At 42.9% G+C, this 21,291-nt stretch overlaps 1 protein-coding gene and 1 long non-coding RNA gene across 11 annotated transcripts in view; one reads left to right on the top strand and one right to left on the bottom strand.

Annotated features, from left to right (window-relative positions):
* Positions 1-19,361, top strand: part of LOC109282228 (uncharacterized) — a 41,271-nt gene extending 21,910 nt beyond the window's left edge. For 2 of the 4 annotated variants that reach the window (XR_009462525.1, XR_009462522.1), the window contains exons 2-7: positions 7,615-7,722; positions 9,183-10,284; positions 14,959-15,118; positions 15,760-16,002; positions 16,296-16,450; positions 19,012-19,361. This is a non-coding gene — a long non-coding RNA (uncharacterized LOC109282228). Of the gene's footprint in view, positions 1-4,395; positions 4,485-7,614; positions 7,723-9,182; positions 10,285-14,482; positions 15,119-15,759; positions 16,003-16,295; positions 16,451-19,011 lie in introns of those variants that run through there. The other 2 variants (XR_009462523.1, XR_009462524.1) reach the window with 2 other exon arrangements.
* TPK1 (thiamin pyrophosphokinase 1) overlaps positions 1-21,291 on the bottom strand; it is a 535,729-nt gene that overhangs the window by 163,815 nt on the left and 350,623 nt on the right. The window lies entirely within an intron of this gene.

The following is a 21,291-nucleotide window of genomic DNA, read 5'->3' as shown; positions in this document are numbered from 1 at the left end:
GGCACAAAACACTGCTCCCACATGACTTATAACTATGCTCAAGTCATTCTTCTCTATCCATTCATCTTATTCCTCTATGCATAACAGTTATAACATTATGCTTAATAGCTCCCTCTTCAAAAATCATGTTCCTTTCTGGAGAACACATTATGGATATATAATGAAACACAGCAAAATGTTCTTTATTCGGTAACACTCTTTTTTTTATTTGAATTATGTAACTCACTCCTTGCATGTAAGAATATACTCCAGAAAGAAAAAAAATAAGTTGAGGAATATTTGAGTATTAGCCTAAAACTAGATATGTCTGGAGAGTCTTAGTTTTTATGTTGCTAGTTTTATATATCTACTGTATTTATATGAACAAATATACATGCACAAATCTATAATAATCTCATCAAAAACTATATCCATAATATATGACAGGATATTGTGGGGTTTTATGATTCTTATTTTTCAGTAATCATTTCAGCTACATGGAAAAGAGAGTTCTTCCAAATGCTATTTCTCCTGTTCTACTTGCCTTTTGGTTTTTTTGAGCGGTGGGGCATTCAGTGGTAATGACCAGTAATTCTTCACATTTTCTTTGATGATTTCTAAGGAAGGAAATAATTTCACACAGTTTTGAGTACCCCTCAACTGCAGGTAAAAGAATGTAAGAGCTTGCACTAGTACCAATTAGAGCCAATTCTGAACAGACTGACATGCTTTGCATGACTTGCTCTGCCCTTGGAAAAGGGAAATTTTATTTTTATGCTGGTGTCTGATTTGGAAAGTTCACAGGATAGGACACTGGATGTGGTCTTCCTACAGATAAGACACTGATACAAATAATAAAGATTGCTGTAGGTGTCCCTTCCCCTCTGTGAGAGCTTCCTCCCAAACTCTGTTCTGCAGAGCTTATAATGTAAGGCTCTCTCCCTTTAAACATCGACTTCTTAGACATACACAAATAGTTCCATTGACCTGATGGGGACTAGTCATATGACTAGTTAGGCAGATTTATAAATATTCTCAGAATTAAGGCTTAAATAAACACCGGGAAAAAGAAAATACCATTTTACATTTAATATAAAGTGAACCATCATTTTTTCACCATACCAAATGACAATGAATAATCACTTGTATGCAAGTAGATATTACCTATAATTTTTCAAAAGCTAAATTATAAATAGCCTATGCATTCATAATTTACACACAAGTTTATTTCAGATGTATCAGCTGGGCTCTTAGTAAAAGGCATCTGTGTGCTATGAAAGGTATTAGCTGGGGGCAGTATTGACTGAATTTAATAACAAAACCCAACAGTATTTGGAATCAATCAACATCATAATAAAACAGTGGCAAAAACCATGATACATATACCAGTCTGTACCAGTGGAAGAAGAAAATTTGGACTGCATTACCTCTGAGGACTTGACTGTCATGTGCTACTGCTAATGATGGTATAACTCACTGGTGGTTGAAGGAGAAGGTATTGCATTTGGACTTGGGTGGATCCAGAACTGTGGTAAGGGGATGAGGCTACACCTTGTTTGCCGTTGCTCCAGTGCACCCTCTTAGATTCTCCTCTGCATTTGGACTCTTTGTTTAAAACAATATTTCTTAAAAGTAACAATGCTTTTGTGATGGCTGCTTTCATAGTCAACACTATGGGGACTTCTAGAACTATAAACATGAGCTGCTACAGGTTGAGTGAATGAGCTTAGGTGTGTAACAATTCTTACCCTTTGGGTGCATCTACAAGAGATGTGTTAATGAGCATCAACCTAATTTAATGCACACTATGGACATATGTCTACATGTGCGTGCCTTTAATGAGTATTAAAAATGGTGAAATTAGGCTAATTGAGCCTAAATTTGATACCTGCAAATGCATGTAACAAATTTAGGTGAGATTAGTTAAAGCACAGTAATGCACGTGTAGATGCGACACAGCACTAACTTTAGTGCTGGATCTGCTCAGCCACTAGGGGCACATGGCAGGGCTGCAGGAACTTGGCACTAACTTTAGTGCCAAGTCCCTGCACATGTAGACACCTGCCAAAATCACTTAATGCGCATTAGCTTAATGCACGTTAAATTTAGTCATACTTAAATGCACATGTAGATGGGTCAGGGCCAGAGTCAAACTCAGAGAAGCTGCCTGCCTGCTCTGCTTGCCCTTTGCAGTTTCTGCCCCCTTTTCCCCCCTTTACCGTCAGGTACAGCTTGGTTTCAGCTTGGGCTAGACACCTTCCCAGGCAGGAAGCACATGGAAACTGTGGAGCTCTGCTTACACTTACTGTGTTCTGTGACCCAGCATGGAGCAGCCCCAGCACCATCTGACAGCTAAGGGAGAGGGGGAAAAGAGACAGAGACTGTGAGGAGTGGGGGGAAAGGGGCAGATACTATGGGGAATGGAGGTGAAGGGAAGAGACTGTGGGGAGCTGGGCATGGCGGGGGGGGGGGGAGGAAGGCTGCAGGGGGAGGAAAGGGGGAGCAGAGGACAAGGAAGCCACCTGAGCCCTTCCCTCAGATATATGATCTCCCACAGCCACTGCTTTCCCTGCTGCAGCAATCATGGGGGAGGGTAAATTTCAGACAACCTTCCAGTAATTAGTTCTATACCTGGAAAATTGTAAAGAAATTTACTGATTTTCCATATACAGAATGTAACTATTGGGGGGTCATCTTAAATTCAGGGATGTCTTAGATTGAAGTAAGTGAATTGCTGAGTGATTGCTGATTGCTGAGTAACTGCTACCTGTGCCTGACATAAGCCCTAACAAGGGGCAGAGCCAGTCCAGGCCCAGAAGGGTATAAAAGGAGACTTCCCAAGTGACCAGGGAGCTAGCAAACAGGGGCAGCAAACAGGGCAAACAGTATGCAGGCAATCTGAGGCAGCAAGAAGCAGGAGGAGGAGGAAGGGGAAAGGGAAGAGAAGCCAGGCACCAGATCCTGCCCAGGGAAGGTAAGCGATGAAGACACTTTGGTCTGCTGAGTGTTGTTTGGTGGACTGTCTGTGTGAGTGAGGTGTTGTTCTGAGAAACTGAGAGTGTTGCTAGCTGAGTGATTGCTGACTGCTGAGTGATTGATGCCTGTGCCTGACAGAAGCCTTAATGAGGGGGCAGAGCCAGTCCAGGCCCAGCAGGGTATAAAAGGAGACTCCCCAAGCGACCAGGGAGCCAGCAAACAGGGCAAGCAGCTTGCAAGCAGTTCACACGTCAGTTTGCTGCTCCCCCCGCTTTGAGGATGAGCTCCTTTCAGCTTGGTGTGAGGAAGCAGGGAAAAAGTAACCCCTTTGGGGCCAAGGAACAGTGAACAGGACAGCTTCCAGGCAAGTTCACTAGGGACGACATGCTTGGAAGAACAGCAATAAGAGAGAAGAGGCAGATTAAAAGACCCAGGGAAATAGCTGGAAGATGTTGAAATGCCACAGCTACTGCCACTGCCTGTACCTGTGAGGTTTCTGTTCAGACAGGACCGTTCACCATAAAGGCTTCCACCCAGGTCCAAGTTTGGTGCTGTGGGGACTGCGGGTTGCAGGTTCCTTCCAGTGATGGCCAGGTGGGGGAGTGCCTGCAGTGTGAGTGCTGCCTCCTCGTGGTGTCTCTCAAGGAACAGGCAAGAGAGCTACAGGACGAGGTGGTAAGGCTCTGAACTGCTCATGGCAGAGGATGCTTAATCAATTCAATGCTGGAGGAGACCTCTGGGACTGTGGAGGCAGAACTGCCAGAGGCAGCACTAGAGAAGGGAGAGGACATGGATTCCCAGAAAGGTGGAAGCTGGAAGCTTGTGACCTCTGTCAGCAAGCAGAAATCTTCATCTCTATCTGCAGCAGTTTGTCTGCAGAATAGATATGGAGACCTAGCAACAAAGGGCGAGGAGCACGTTCCATTGGTAGAGTACAGGCCAGGCTTCACCAAGGTGGGAAGGATGACCACCACCAAGCAGCAGCAGCAGCAACAGGTGATGGTGGTTGGAGACTCACTTCTGTGGGGGATGGAGGGAACCATCTGCTGACCTGATCTGTTTTCTTGAGAAGTCTCCTGCTTGTCAGGAGCTCAGATACAAGATGTCACAGAGGTATTACCAAGACTCATCTGGCCCTCTGACTACTAACCCATGCTGCTCATCCATGTGGGCACCAAATGATATTGCCTGGGGAGACCCTGAGCAGATCAAAAAGTGACTACAGGGCTCTGGGTGCAAAGGTGAAGGGGATAGGGGCTCAGTTCATGTTCTTTCTGTGATACTTCCAATCAAGGAAAAGGGCCCAGGCTGGGGTGGATGCATCTTGCAGATCAATGTCTAGCTGCGCAATGTCCCCCGCAGGGCTTTGGCTTCTTTGACCACGGGATGATCTTCCAAGAAGAATTGCTGGGAAGAGATGGGATCCACCTGACCAAGAGAGGAAAGAGCATCTTCGTGGACAGGCTAGCTAACCTAGAGAGGAGGGCTTTAAACTAGGTTTGCCAGGGGATGGAGACCAAAGCCCTGAGGTAAGTGGGGAAGTGGGAGACCTGGAGGAACAGCAAGCAGAAGGGGGCAACAGGGCAGATGTTCTCATTCTTCCTGAGAAATCAGGGCAATCAACTAGTTACCTTAGGTGCCTATACATAAATGCATGGAGCCTGGACAACAAGCAGGAAGAAGTGGAAGTTCTCGCACAGTCATGGAACTATGATGTAATTGGAATAACAGAGACTTGGTGGGAGAGCTCACATGACTGGAACAGTCACGGATGGGTACAATCTGTTCAGGAAGGACAGGCAGGGGAGAAGGGGAGGAGGAGTTGCACTTTATGCAAATGAGCCATATGTTTGCTCAGAGCTCCAGTATGAAACTGGAGATAGACCTCTTGAAAGTCTCTGGGTTAGGGTCAGAGGAGAGAGCAACAGGGGTGATGTCATGGTGGGGGTCTGCTATAGACTACCAGACCAGGAGGAAGTGGTGGATGAGGCTTTCTTCGAACAGCTAGTGGAAGCTTCCCAGTCACAGGCCTTGGTTCTCATGGGGGACTTCAATCACCCTGACATCTGCTGGGAGGGCAACACAGCAGTGTACAGGAAATAAAGGAAGTTTTTGGAGAGTGTTGGGGACAATTTCCTGGTGCAATGCTGGAGCAGTCAACTAGGGGCCATGCTCTTTTTGATCTGGTGCTCACAAACCGGGAAGAATTGGTGGGGAATGTATTAGTAGATGGCAACTTGGGCAGCAGTGACCAGGAGATGACTGAGTTCAGGATCCTGAGGAAAGGAAGGATGGACAGCAGCAGAATAAGGACCCTGGACTTCAGAAAAGCAGACTTCGACTTGCTCAGAGAACTCATGGGCAGCAAAGCTAGGTGTTATTACTGCTACTGATCTTGCACCCTGAATCCTCTCCACAAGTAAAGAACATGGACACTCCAAGTTAACTGTTTTTACTAGTCCTCACAACGTTAGCAACAGTTCATGGATCAACAGCCTCAGCCCCCAACAGATCTAACAATTTTAGTCATGGGCGCACTACCCGCATTCTGTGTCAGTAAGAAATCCTGCTACTTTAGTCCCATCCCCATATATAAAAGCAGATTGATTAGGGTTGCAGAAGTCCAAGCATTAGGAATATTTTCAGATTTACCTTCTCATTATTATAAATCTCCAAATTATAAACCAGGCAGTAATTAGAAAAATGTCAAATGTTTCATGGTTTCTTGAAAAAATATCCAGTGGAGAGACTGGCTTTTGATCTGTCTGAAGGGGAAATATATCCAAATTCTGTATGATGGCTCAGCATCTCCACAACTTCTATGAGAAATGATGACACATTCAATTGTTAAGAACTTACTTTTATTCCCTCCAGAATGAGCACTCTCTCCAGACAAGCTGAAAGCTTAATTTGCATTTGAGTAAACAGGCCAATGAAGAACTCACTGTGAGATAGGAAATCAACACATTATTATCTCCTCTTGGGAGCAAAGTGGAGCTATCTAAATGCTTGTCTGTGCCAGTCTGAAGTTTAGAGACTTGTGATTTTTTAAAACAAGGCACTTGCAAAATCATAGTACCCCAAATTTCTGGTACTATACAAGTAAGTCCATTACCTTTTCTTTAGTATCTGAAGATGGTGGCATAGAAAATGTTCACAAGCAAATATACTTCTGTCCTTCTTACAAAGAAGTAAGTGGGGTCCAGAGAAGATATGTCCTACCAGTTCTATGTGGGCAGCACATTTTAACATGGTTAATTATGTAAGCTAAGTATTGACACATTTCTGACTGTCTGGCACTTTTAAGGGATTACACTGAAAAGCTCAAACTGATTCTCTGTCTCACATGACTGGGAATAAAAAATAAGTGGTAAAGTAATTCCCCCCCCCGTTTTCAGAAGAATAACATTTGATATTTCAATATGGGATGTTTGTGCACTGAAGTCATAAAAAAGATGCTTAGGCTTTTGTTCAAAGACCTAATTCCTAAATTTATGACAATATAAGACGTCCTCAAAGTGAAATGGGATGTGCATCAGAACATTCACTACAGCAGTTTGGTGTTAGTACTTTAGGAAAGGAATTACTACTCATAAATGAATAAGATAAAAATATTTGATTATGCAGGGAAGAGGGAATAAAGCTGCTCCCTAGGGCAAATCACAAATGACTTAGAGGTGATTGTCAAGAATTTCATAAGGCAGTATCTTTTATTGGACCAACTGCATTGTTTGGAGCGTTTTGTAGACACCAGCCTACTTTGTTAGATGATAGAACACAGGAAAGGAGTATCTCTCTCTCATGCATATGGCTATGACACTGACTTTAGCATCCTTACAACGATAAACCGAGGTCCGTTCTTTCAATTGTGCTCTCTCTTCAATCTTAAATATTTCCCCAGTTACACACTTGAGGGAGAAAAAAAATCTATTGATTGAAACAGAAGTTTTCAATTTTAACTCCCCCTAAAGAGATGCTATATTTGAACAGGGACTGAACAAGGAAGTCTCAATATTAACAGCCTTAAGAGGTATCCTACTGTATTACAGTTCTTATCTGGCTACATGGCAGGGGCTTAAAATGACTAACAGGTAAGCCCCCAATCTCAACAAGCAAGTCCTTGTTTCATCATTACTTCGGTGACTAGCAGGGAACTTTGCAAACTACTTCCTATCTAGCTCAATAATTTATTCTTTGAGTCACTGCATAAGGATTGTTATTTGGGTATAGGTCTTTATCTGCCAATGGTGTTTGACATAGCTGAAACTGAGGACTGTAATCAATGTAAATAACAAGGAACTTTTAATGAAAATTAACCATACAGAAACAGCAGTAGAAATCAAGGAAATGTAGATACTGCCCTGTGAAGAATTCATTAATTATCACATTGATGGGTTATAGCACAGAGAAAACAGACAGCCTAATTTAGCCTCATTTACTGGAGAGGAAAAGGGATATTATACCTTTAAGTCTGTTGACCATGATTCAGCAAAGCACTTAAGCACTTGCTTAAATCCTATTAATCTTAATTGCCATGTGCTTAAATTTAATCTATTCCTGTAAAACTCCTCTGCTTGAAAGGAACACATTTTTCTGCTAGAATAATGCCCCGACTGTTAAGTTTCTTTTAAACATTGTATTTATGTCTTTTTGTTACAGGTTTATACTAAAGAAAGATGCATCTAAACTTTAGGAAACACTTAATAAAAAAGCAAGCATCAAAAGTAAAAGGGACTAGCAGTTGACCAGCAGCATAAACAGGCGGTGGTAAGTGGGGCACTAGACTCAAGCACCAATGCAGAGGGGGTGCCAGCAGGGCCCCATGCCTAAAACTGACTCTTAGAGGGGACAAAAATGGGATGACATGATGCATCTTCCCCCACCATCCATCCCTGAGGAGCCTTTGCTACAGAGGGCACAGCTCTGCACCTGTGGTCAAGGGAAAAGCAAACAGGGCACCAGAAGCAGCCCCTGGGGAGCTCAGCTGCTGACTCCCCTCTTTCAGCCCAAGCCCATGGTGTTGTAATAACAGCTGCAACAGTAACTGCTGCCGGGGGAGTGAGGAGAGCCAGGTAGGTTTCCCCCTCCCCACCACTGACTCTCCACTGGTCAGGATAATTGTCCTCCACCTCTGCCCCAGGCACTGAAAGAGCTAGCTAGATTTCTGTTAGAAAGAGTCCAGCATTAAAGCTGTGACAAATTCTAGCCCTAAGGAAAGCCAAAGAATACCACAATTCATGATAATGCTCAGCATTTAAATTGATGGCCAAAATGAATCCCATATTCAGTATAGAAGAAGAAAAAGTGAGAGATAAGGAACACAACCAATCAAAGTTTCACTTTGGTTGTTTTTTTTTTTGGTTTTTTTTTTTTTACTTGCATCTCCAAAAATATATCTTGCTTGATTGTAAGAAAAATACGTATTATGGAGCAGGGAGCTGTTGATCCTGCTGAAGTCATTGGACCTGATTATACAAGTTGGTAAGCCCAATTGACTTGAGGGTAATAGGCACCCTGCAGAAGGCAATCAACATCTTGAAAGACATTGCAGGGCATGAGCCCTGATAATTGCATGTGTTTAACACTTCTCCAGATATATGTGTGTGGGTTGGAAAAATACAGCTGTGCTGGTAGTAACAGAAGTAACTCACTTTCTGTGGTGAGGCTGAGTAGTTCTACCTAAGTTGGTAAAACACATGGTTTTTTCCCTTGGACCATAGATATTACTGAATATAATCCTCCTTTCAGGCTGATCCTAAAGCAAAAATAAGGGTAAATGTAGTCAATTCTTATATATAGTTGAAGTTACCACCAAGGCAGATTCAGATACTAGAAGGGATTTGAAATGCTTAAGCAATTTAAGAGAGGGATCAAATTTGAGATACCATTTTCAAATATAGTTATACGACTAGAGTATAGATATTCTCCTTTTCCCTCTTCAAGTAAAGCTACTACTCTGAGATTTGAGCTTTCAGAAATATTTTTCAATTCTCCTGTAAAGAAAAATAGCAAGTCCTTTAAGCCCTGGTAGGGATCTTAGTCTTTAGCATTCTGAATTTTCCGGTTTTGCAACAGATAATCATTTATCACTTCCATTTTTCTGTCCTTTACATTTAGTCTAGGAACAATAATATTGATTTTTCCTTCTACTTATTAATTGCATGTTATGAGAATAAAAATTAAAATCATTTAATTCATTTTCCTTTCTTTCCTTCCTGTGTGTATAGATTACAAACCCTTGATGCCTGATAACTTCTCTACAGAACTACATCACAGTGATAAGGAAGAGAAAGGAGGGGATCTTGTCTCTTTCTTATAAACTTCAACTATCATTTAAGTCCTGCTAATAATGAAAGAGGGAAGTTCTCGTTTCTCCTTTAGAAGACATTTACCCAGACAAGACAGTAAGAAGCTTTTCAGTTCAGTTTAGTTAGTAAAACACTTGATTGGGAATCAGGGAGCCTGGACTTCATCCCCAGCTCTGCTACCGACCCATCGTGTGACCCCAGCAAGTCCCCTACCTATTTACCTCTTTACTCTTTGTCAGTCTTGCTTATTCAGACTGTACATATTTTTTGTGCAGGGTCCATTCCTTAGCACATACTTGCATAAAGTCTAGTGCCCCAATCTCAGGTGTGACCTTCTGATTGAAATCATTGCTACCACTACGACTACTTGCCCTCTATTGCCAATGCACTGTGAGGGCACAAAATTGCCCTCTGAAATGTCTTATAGACTGACAAATTGGAATGACAAGTCTAGACTGTGAATGAGGAGTTTTGGCACAAACTGGAATAAATTGTGATCCCTAGATTTGGATTGTGCACGTGGATTTCATAGTTTGCCACACAATATGTTTCTGAGTCTAAAAACTGATGATGCTACTGTGCTCCCCTATCTCTCCCCACTTCTATTGCTCTTTGTAGTCAGGAATCTTAAAAATATGAATAGGATAGACGCTGCTACACCGTAGTCTGCCTCTGCAGGTAAAGAGCATAAGCAACAGCTGAGAGATGTGACACACTCCATTCATCTTCATTTCAACTCTGAAACCTGGAGAAGACAATTTAAAAGTCAGCATTAACTCTTTCGCTGCTGACCATTTTAGCAGAAAGCAGCCAATTCATGTGGCTATCCTACAAAAAGAAGACTGTAATACAAAATCAAGATTATAAAGAAATCAAAAGGAATTATGGCATTGGGAAAAATCCCAGCTCTGAGAAAATTAGTCTTGTAACAGAACGTTTCCCTTGGTTCCCATCAAAATGGAAGGAGTACTTGTTATAATACTAACAGAGTCCCAGTACAACAGCTGGGGCAACAACAGAGGTAAGTAACCTCCCAAAAAAAGCTTTATTGGATTTAGGATGTTCCTATATGCTTGTGCATGAGCTGTTGTGGGACCTAATTAAAAGTCTGGACAAATACTGAAATTTTTGAAAGGAGAACTGCAGAAGCTTAGCAAAATCTGAGTACTGACTCAGAAATAACCACACAAACTCAGAATATAGACTTACAAAATAATCCAATTATCTCATGTCTGATTAAAAATCAGTATGCTATTTGCATGGCAACCTCAGAGATACGTAGTGGGAAAAACAATTGTGTGGTAAATCTCTCCTGCCACAGAATACTACCTCTTTTCTAGAGTGAGTATGGCTAAGTGAGGATTTGTTTATTAATAAAAATGGTACTTTAATTTGACAATGGTGATTGTGAAGTCCAGTATCCCAACAAGTAGTCCTCTGCAAATTAACCTGTAATTTAACTTCCCTGATTCTACAAGCCTTAATCATGAGAACAGTCCTTTCTCCCAAAAGTTGATTGCTGAATTATCCACAGCTTCTTGCATGAATAAAAACTACTTCCATAAGCAGAGTTTTTAGGATGAGCCATCTACATGTCTTGAATATTTGACATACATGGCTGCATTGTCACAGAAATCTTTTCTATGTATCTGATGTAATTTATTGCAAATAAAAAGTCTATTTGCCTGAAAAATACTCAGAATAATTTTAAAACAGTCTTAAAAATTGCATTACAGTTTTTCATGGATATTAATTAGGCAATATGAAAAGAGTGTTTTCACAAGACTGCTTTATTATTTTCCAATTTTTATTTTATTATTGTATAATATTTGTATATGTATTTGACACCATACCTTTTCTGATATTGGAACTGAGCTGAACTATAGAGACTTGTTATCACTATGAGAAATTTCCAGTTATATTCTCTGATGGCAACAGTCAGAAATAGAATAGCTGATAAATTCCACCCAATTCTTAAAATCTGAATGGTAAAAAAAAATCAATTTGGATTAACTATATTCAGTAGATGCAGAAAACCAATGGAGACTATGCAGCAATACTACTTTATAGCCGTAACTACCGTAAAAATAAGCCTAGACTAAAGAAAGAGACATTTGTAGGCAACTTTTACAGAAGGTCATCAAAAATACAACATTGCAGTAATGAATCCAGAGACTGCTAGCCACAAAGTACTATCCTATGGAGGAAAAAAAAATTAAACAAGTGTCAGAATCCTATTTTAAATTTCTTTTAAGGGCAGAGGCTCAGGAAAGCCAAATCCTGTATGATATGAAATGAAAGGACAGGGTATGGCTCTTTTAATTAGGGTCATATATATATTGCTACTTAGTAATTTAAGCTTGTTATGGCAGCATCCAGAAGCCCTAATCAAAATAGCTGCAGGTAACAAATACAGAGGGAGACATGGAAGAACTTGCAGGATAAGAAGTAGTCCATAAAGGGAAAGAATGTAGCTCTTATGGATAGGTTTAAGTACATTCAAATTTTTTGAGGAAGCAGAAAAAATTGATCTGTGCTGGGACGTAGGTCTTTATGACAGCATCTAAAACTGACTGCCAGGAAAGTTTGTGTAAAATCATCCAAAGCATGTTCCTCCAGACACTGCTACTTGGACAGACACACCTCTGGAACGACAACTGGCAACCTATAACCAGGAAGACTACTTCAACATGATTTAGTGCTGCTCCAGTTATAAGTCCAGCAGTGAGGCAAGCCAAATTAAGTGTATTATGATCTTTTCTAGAAGGCTGTTTGAATATAAGTAGTGCTAGTCCAAAGCCCTGTAAGCACAAAATACTTCAGAGCAGCCCCAAAACTGTTGCTGAAGGATTCAGAATCTCAGAGGAGAGCTTAGGTCTATTGCTTGCTCTTCCTACTTTTAGACCAAAGTATTTCTTTCCAAGTGAATTGCTAATTTTCTTATACTGGCAGCCATGGAAAAATCTGTTTTTAATCAAAGAAGGACAATTTTATCCTCAAGAACTTTATCCATAAAATTCAAGGTCCTAAAATAGGTTTTTATTAGGTTAAGGTGTACAAAAATGCTTCATACTTTTTCAGGTCACTTGCAAAGAGATGTTTGGAGCTAGAGAAGCAGAAGAACAGAAGATCATTGCTTTGTCACTTACTTTAATCTGATTATAGTGGCAACAACCTCATGATGGAAAGTAAAATCTCTGTGAGAGACGAAGACTTAAAGCAGGTGGAGGAGGAAAAGAAATATTCCAGAGTAGAATAATCTTAAAAGAGCCCTTTCCCCAGAGCTACTATGGTTTTATTGTCATTGATATTACTCTCAAAATATGGCCGCTATACATTTTTAAAAAATTGTCATTAAGAACTGAATATCTGTTCCATTAGGGACATGAATGAGAATGAGAGCTGGATCTTAGAGAAAGCCTTGTAGCCAGAAGCAATGAGGAATTAAATCTGACATCGTATCCTATAAGACCACTAACTTTAAAACACCTGTTCTATGGAATTCAGGGTACTAGGATGGCTGAGGGAAATGCAGAGAGGCTGGCATCATATTCCCTGGACTTTCCTTTACAAGCAGAGACATTCTGGCAACATGAAACAGAAAGATGTTTCGACAGAGGCTTGCAGAAAAAGACCTCAGAAGAGCCAGTGGACAATCTTATGCTTTTCCTTTTCTATGCACGTTACACTGACTATGGGTAGTAAAAGTACTAGTGGAAGAATGAGGCTATTTTTATGGTTGCTTGTGAAAAAAGACCGAACCTAATGTGTGTGCATGTGAGAGACAGAAAGAAAGTAGTCTGCCTGTCTACTGAGTAATTTCCCTAGTAATGAGGACATGAGGAACTTTGGATTCAGTCCTGCACGGGCAAACCTCTGCACCACGAGGAGCCCCAAAAATGACTTCAGCATAGCTCTTTGCAGACACTTGGTTCTGCCTGTGAAAAGTTTCTTGCAGATGATAACCCAAGTCTGGAGAAATGCTGAAAAGTGGGGGGATTTCCTGTTTTTATCTTCAGAGATACTTCTGGAAGTTAAACAAAAATCTATTAGTTATCATTACTAGTATAACAACATTATCTTGCAATTCTCTGCAGACTTTCATCTTGGGATGTGACTGTTCCTTTTGAGGATTAACCAAGCACCTGTCAGAGTGGGTTTACTTATTTTACAAAATGGAAGTCTATGGCACAAAGAGGTTAAATGATTTGCCCTAGGCACCTCTGCCACCAGGAATTGGTGGTGGAGCTGAGAATAAGAACTGGGTGTTGTCCTAACCGCTAGCCCTCAGATTTGCCCAAGAGGTTAAACTCTTCAGACTATCAGCTGTTTGTTTTCTCCCTCAATTTCTATGAACAGAATTATATTCCTCATTATTTGTCAGGGGGAAAAAAGCACAAACAAGGAAAACTGCATACAAGAAATGGGTTGCCCAAATATTCACTCAGTCTTTCAGGAGAGAAAATTAAGCTTATGTAACATATTTTCAAGTGCAAGTAGCAATACTTCTCCCCTACATCACAACACTGGAAACCTGCAAGGGGAACACTGAACTCCATTCAGTATAATGTAAAAGGCATGCCTCATTAACTCTTGGACATCTTCTCATTTCTTGGTCATAAATCCTATTACCTTGTATTACAAACTGCCATAAAACTCACAGATAAAAGATAATTTATGCTCAGTGTACAGAAGCTAATTTTTCTGTACTCCTGAGAAGCACAGTACCAGAAAATGAGAAAGTATGTATGTGAAACCTTAAGCCATTCATAGTGAGCATGGGGAGCATGATAAACATGACTCTGAGGGCCTAATGTTCTTCAGCCAGGGTATATCCTAATGCTAATTGCTATTAGCAAAAATTTCAAGTTTATAATGTATGGACAGTTGCACGTGCTCATAAAGAATGATTACTCCCTATTAAAAAAAAATCCCACCACAGAGAGAAATATGATCACAATTTAGTGAGGAGTTATTATGAATTTTTAATTTTTTTGCTTAAATCATTACATTGGAAACTGCTTTAAAGTCACCTGACGAAGCTTTAACTTAATCTCCCCAAATCCATTTCTAGTCGGTGAATATGACAGAATAGAAAAATAAAAGTTTCTATTATTACCAAATCTTCCATCTGAAGAAATCGAAGTTTACTATTAGCATCAGGCCTAAAAACATAGCTCTTAAACCTAAAAGAAAAAAATATTTATATTCATTTTCAGGCAATTAAAGAAGAGTACTGAGAGAATTGAACTGACCTAACCAAGGGCATAACATGAGTCATCAGCACTGTTGTTTCCCTAACCTAATTGTACTCACACTTCTATGAATTCATCCGCATCTCACAATGGTACAGCTATGGTGCACTGTGAATAAAGTAGTACTAAGGAGAGAAGCCCATTCTGCTAATGTGGCGACAACTTCCATTGCATTAAAAATGTTACACACTTTCAGTAAGCATGCAGATGTGTTATATGAAACAGGAACTACAAGTTTTTTGAAAACGTCCACTATCCTCTTATAAACCTATGAATTCTGCAATGAATTCTCTGGGTCTATTGCAACAAACTCTCAAAACTATTGAGAAACTAAAATTAGTGTAGACAACGTCAGTCTCTCTACCAAGTAGCTTATGTCACAGAGCACAGGATATCACTAAACTTGTATTGGCATCAACTTTCAATCTGGTGGTCTTCAGGGCATTAAAGAGCCATATTTCTGATCTGGGATTTGTGACCACGGACAACAAACAGGGACTGCCAACAGGGGAGCAGTTTGCAGGCAGCTGCTGGAGGCAAGAGGCGGGAGGAAAGAGGAGGAGAGAAGCCAGGCCAGGAAGCAGATCCTGTCCGGGAAAGGTAAGTGATCCAGCTGCCTGTACCTTTGGTTTAGCTGACTTTGTTTGGTGGGGGGTGTGCTCAAGGAAGCTGTGAGTGAGTGCTGACTACTGAGTGAGTGTTGATTGCTGTGGGATTGCTGACTGCTGTGAGATTGCTGCATGGGCCTGAGTCAGCCCAGGCCCAGAAGGGTATAAACGGAGACTCCCCAGGTGACCAGCGAGCCTGTGACCAGGGAGCCAGCAAACAGGGACTGCCAACAGGGGACCAGTTTGCAGGCCAATTCATGGGTAGGAGTACACACCGTGTAGCAGTACATGGGAGCTTCTGACAGAGACTTCAGGTAAATGAATGAGGAGGGGGGCTACTATGGGGGTGGTGACACGAAGCACAGCTAGGGTCCCTACCCTGCTGCTGCCTCCAGCCAGACAGGTCCCTTGGATGGGTCTGCAGTGCCCTGGCCCCTGGCCTGGGGGGGTTGCCTGGTGGGACCTCTGAGGCCTGGGGGTAGCGTGGGGGCTGGGGGTTCCTTTGCCTGTCCCACATGTGCCCAGACTGAGGCCCTGGAGGCACAGGTGAGGGAACTTCAGGCAGAGGTGAGCAGGCTGTGAAGGGTCAAGGCTGCAGAGGATGAGATTCATGGATACTTTCATTCTCTGTAGGACCAGACACATAGCGCAGAGACATCACGGGAGAGTCCCAGGACACCTGAATGGAGGACGGTCACCTCCAGAGCTAGACAGCATGCGGCTGTAACTGCTTCTCCAACGCAACTGGGGAACAGATACAAAGCCCTGGCAGCACTGGAGGATGATGCAGCAGAGGAAGCCACAGGGGAAGACACATTCGCAACACACACCAGGCAGGCTGAGTGACAACCGAGCAGCTGGAGCAAGACATGCCGGGTAATTGGGGTGGGCAACTCCCTCCTAAGAGGCACAGAGGGGCTTATCTGTTGACCAGATCCCACAGCACGGGAGGTTTGCTGCCTACCCGGAGCCAGGATCTAGGACATCACTGCGAGAATTCCCAACCTCATCTGGCCCTCTGATTACTATCCCATGGTCCTTGTTCATGTGGGTACGAATGATGTGGCCAGGAGTAGTCCAGACCGCGTCATGAGTGACTATAGGGCTCTGGGGTCCAGGCTTAGTAAATCGGGGGTGCAGGTGGTCTTCTTGTCCTTCCTTCTGGTCAGCGGTCGCTGTCAGCATCAGGACGCTTGGATCAAGGAAGTCAACCTGCAGCTCCGGAGCTTGTGCAATCATGTGGGTTTTGGCTTCTACAAACACGATCTGCACTTCCATGAGAGAGGCATCCTGGGATGAAATGTTCTTCATCTCTCTTCTAAAGGTAAGAGTCTGTTCTCTTAAACATTGGCTGATCTCCTCCAAAGGGCTTTAAATTAGGTTCGTTGGGGGATGGGGAAGCAGAGCATAAGGAGAATCTAGGAATCAGTGAGCCATGAGCAATGCACTAGATCAGCCCAGGTAAGCACTAAGGGGCCCGACAGAGATCAGGACAGTGGGGTACGAAGGGCACCCATTGGTGGTGGTGGGGGCTTAAATGTCTCTACACTAATGCTAGAAGCATGGAGAACAAGCAAGAGGAACTTGCACTCCTCCTTGCAAGCATCAACTTTGATCTAAAGGACTTGGTAGTGGGGGTCTACTATAGACCGCCACACCAAGAGGATGAGCTAGACCTGGAATTTTCCAGACAGCTCTCAGAGGCCATACACAGTCAAGAGATACGGTTGTCATGGGTGATCTAAACTACCCTGACATCTGCTGGGAGGAGCAGTCAGCCAAATCTAACTGCTCACGTAGGTTCTTAACCTGCATACAGGACCTCCACCTAATGCAGGAGGTATATGATCCCACTAGGGAAAATGCCTTGCTGGACTTGGTGTTAGCTACAGGGGATGACCTGGTGGGGAATCTGCAAGTGCAAGGTAACCTAGGGGATAGTGACCATCAATTGATTGAATTCACTATCTGGCGAAGGGTGGGTAAACTAACCAGCAGGGCTGAAGTGTTAGACTTCAGAAAAGGTAACTATAGTGTACTCTGGAGATTAGTTAGTGAGGCATTAAAGCTCACAAGCATTGGTGAAATGGGGGTCCAAGAAGTGTAGTTGTTCCTCAGGGGAGCAATCCTATGGGCTCAGGAGACAATCTTATTGCACATAAAAGGGGGCAAAGAGGCCAAGAAGCCCTCTTGGCTGAAAAGGCTAACCGCACGTTATCGAGCATGAGCAGATGCATGCTGAACAGGTCCAGGGAGGTGATGCTTCCCTTGTATGCAGCACTGGTCAGGCCGCAGTTGGAGTACTAAGTCCAGTTTTAGGCACTGCACTTCAAGAGGGATGTGGAGAATCTTGAGAGGGTTCAGAGGAGGGACACTTGCATGGTCAGAGGCTTGCAGACAAGGCCCTATGGGGAGAGACTGAGGGACCTGGATCTCTTCAGCCTTCGCAAGAGAAGGCTGAGAGGTGATCCAGTGGCTGCCTATAAATTCATCAGGAGAGGGCAGCAGGGAATAGGAGATGCTCTATTTACTAGGGCACTCCCTGGAGTAACTAGGAACAATGGCTACAAATTGACAGGGAGCAGATTTAGGTTGGACATTAGAAAGAACTTCTTCACAGTAAGGGTTGCCAGAATGTGGAATGGGCTTCCAAGGGAGGTGGTGCTCTCTCCTACCCTGGGGGTCTTCAAGAGGAGACTGGACAAGCACCTAGCTGGGGTTGTCTGACCCCAGCGCTATTTTCTGCCCAGGGCAGGGGGTCGGACTCGATGACCTACTGAAGTCCCTTCCAACCCTAACATCTATGACTCTATTAAATGAGAAACATGATAAAGACTTGCTTGTGTATGAGTTGTGATAACATTTGACTATGAGTATCTTGGGTCATATTTCTTGTGCTTCATGATGTGGGAAAGCTGTAGGGTTGGTATTTTATGTCATCATGCTTCTAATTATATCAAAGATGCCAAAAGCATGAGATGTGTGCTCCATATTTTGATTTTAAATCAAAAGAAGTTAAGGGACTAAAGGTATATATAGACACACACACACGCAAACACACAATATTCTCTTTCATAGATTCATAGATGTTAGGGTCGGAAGGGACTTCAATAGAGCATCGAGTCCGACCCCCTGCATAGGCAGGAAAGAGTGCTGGGTCTAGATGACCCCAGCTAGATGCCTATCTAACCTCCTCTTGAAGACCCCCAGGGTAGGGGAGAGCACCACCTCCCTTGGGAGCCCATTCCAGACTTTGGCCACTCTAACTGTGAAGAAGTTCTTCCTAATGTCTAGTCTAAATCTGCTCTCTGCTAGCTTATGGCCATTATTTCTTGTGAGCGCCTTGGTGAGTAAAGCTTTACCAATTCCCTTCTGTGTCCCCATGATGAACTTATAGGCAGCCACAAGGTCTCCTCTCAACCTTCTCTTGCGAAGGCTGAAGAGGTCCAGGTGCCCTAGTCTCTCCTCATAGGGCTTGGCCTGCAAGCCCTTAACCATATGAGTGGCCCTTTTCTGGACCCTCTCCAGGTTATCCACACCCCTCTTGAAGTGCGGCGCCCAAAACTGCATGCAGTACTCCAACTGCAGTCTGACCAGCGCCCGATAGAGGGGAAGTATCACCTCCTTGGTTCTGTTCGTCATGCATCTGCTGATGCACGATAAAGTGCCATTAGCTTTTCCCATGACTTCGTCACACTGACAACTCATGTTCATCTTGGAGTCCACTAGGACTCCAAGATCCCTTTCCGTTTCCGTGCCACCCAGCAGGTCATTCCCTAGGCTGTAGGTATGCTGGACATTTCCCCTCCCTAGGTGCAGCACTTTGCATTTCTCCTTGTTGAATTGCATTCTGTTGTTTTCTGCCCATATGTCCAACCTATCCAGGTCTGTTTGCAGCTGTTCCCTGCCCTCCGGCGTGTCCACTTCTCCCCACAGTTTTGTGTCATCTGCAAACTTGGACAGAGTACATTTCACTCCCTCGTCCAAGTCGCTGATGAAGACATTGAAGAGTATCGGTCCTAGGACCGAGCCCTGCGGGACTCCACTGCCCACACCCTTCCAGGTCGATACCGACCCATCCACTACGACTCTCTGGGTGCGACCCTCTAGCCAATTCACCACCCACCGGACCATGCAGTCATCCAAGTCGCAGTCTCTTAACTTGTTCACCAGTATGGTGTGGGATACCGTATCGAAGGCCTTCCTGAAGTCTAAGTAAACGACATCAACCCCTACTCCTGCGTCCAGGTGTTTTGTAACCTGGTCATTAAAAGAGACTAGATTAGTCAGGCATGATCTACCTGCTATGAACCTGTGCTGGTTTCCCCATAGCATAATTTTTCCTGCCGGGCTCTCGCAAATGTGAGCCTTGATAATTTTTTCAAAGAGTTTGCCAAGGATGGAGGTGAGACTGATTGGCCTATAGTTGCCTGGGTCCTCCTTCCTCCCCTTCTTGAAAATGGGGACCACACTGGCCCTTTTCCAGTCCTCCAGGACCTGGCCCATGCACCATGAGTGTTCAAATATTCCCACCAGTGGCTGTGCAATGATGTCAGCCAGTGTCTTCAGTACCCTCGGATGGAGCTTGCTGACTTAAACGCATCCAGTTCCTCTTAGTGTAGCAGCTAAGAGCATAATTCTATTTTGGGGATAAAATAGAAATACACACACACACACACACACACGGCGTCTGTCTGTCTCATGAGACAACACAGTTGTGCCAAGTGAGGCAGCAGCTCATTGCACATTTGCAAGTGTGGTTGTGGCTTCAGTGCTCGGCAGTCTTCTCCCAGTAATTTGGCTCAGTGTTCATTGCCTTCGTATCTCTCTTGCAAACATCTGTGAAATGAAGATAAGGATGACCACGTGGTCTTCTTCTGGTAAAGAGTTTTTCATCCAAGAGATCTCTGAGTATACAGCCGTCGTCCATTCTCCGCAGATGACCAAGCCATTGAAGTCAATATTGACTAAGAAGAGCACTGATGCTCAGAATGCTAACACAGTTCAAGACCTCAGCGTAAGCAACTTTGCCCCACTAGAAAATTCCTAGAATGCGGTGAAGGCAACATTAAGTGGATGCTGTTGAGGCAGTTTTCTTGAGTAGAATATGTGGTTCAGGCTTTGCTGCCATACAAAAGGTTGTTAAGCATGATGCAAGCATGATATACTTTAACCTTGGTCTTATCAATCAGTTTTCTGTTGTTTCACATTCATTTGCTCAGCTTGTGTATGATATCTGATGCCTTGCCAATATGGGTACTCAGTTCAATCTTAAGTAAAAAGTTGTTGGTAACAATGGAACCAAGGTACTTAAATATACTCAATACATTTTCCCTCTCTCTCATACCCACCCACCCTCCCACCCACACAGACTATATTCTCTCAGTGTAGCAGCCAAGACTATAATTCCATTTTGGAGCTTAAATGCTGGGTTTGTTCTGGGGTAGAGATTTTTATCTCTTACTTTACATCCCAGAAATCAAATAAAAAAATAGGTCCCCTTTCCCAAGAGAGAAAGCTTTTAGATCAACAAGGTATATGAACAAGGATTTCCAAGCAACATGTGCTCACTTTTATCATTTGCATTAGTGCTTGTACTTCAAAATCCTGGTTCGCTTCACCTGTTTCCAGACCTTCATTCCTTCAGAATAATCAGTTGGTCTCCCATTGTGTTCCACTCCCTCCTACCTTGATTTTAAATTACAATGGGTAAAAAGAGCTATGCTTTTTTTCTGGCTGTTTACGAGAAACTAATCATACTGTTAGGCTATATTGAAGAAAGAATACTTCTGTCACAGTACTACTATGGACAATAAAGAGTTCAAATTACCCAAATGGAACCGTGGAAGTGGACTGAAGAGGCTGTGGATAACACTATTAAACCAAAATTGTAATTTAGTATCCAAGCTACCTTTTGGCTGTTACAGATCCATGTCCCCTTAACCTGCCCTATATTTCTAAATAGCAGAAATAGCTTAGTGTTAAAGAAGTCATTTACTGATAATGCTGCATGATGGCCAGAAACTGGAGGAAAGACAAAATATCCTGTGCCAATGAAAAACAGAACTAATGCTTTATATAGGATGATGAGTAAAAGGTTTTCAGCAAAACCAAGAAAGTGCCTGGAACACAGCTGGTAAATTTGCATAACACAGGAGTCAGTCA

The sequence above is a fragment of the Alligator mississippiensis genome, chromosome 5, assembly GCF_030867095.1.
Source record: "Alligator mississippiensis isolate rAllMis1 chromosome 5, rAllMis1, whole genome shotgun sequence".
Taxonomy (NCBI): Eukaryota; Metazoa; Chordata; order Crocodylia; family Alligatoridae; genus Alligator; species Alligator mississippiensis.
Note: the sequence above shows the minus strand (reverse complement) of the source record. Positions and strands in the feature narration are given on the sequence as shown.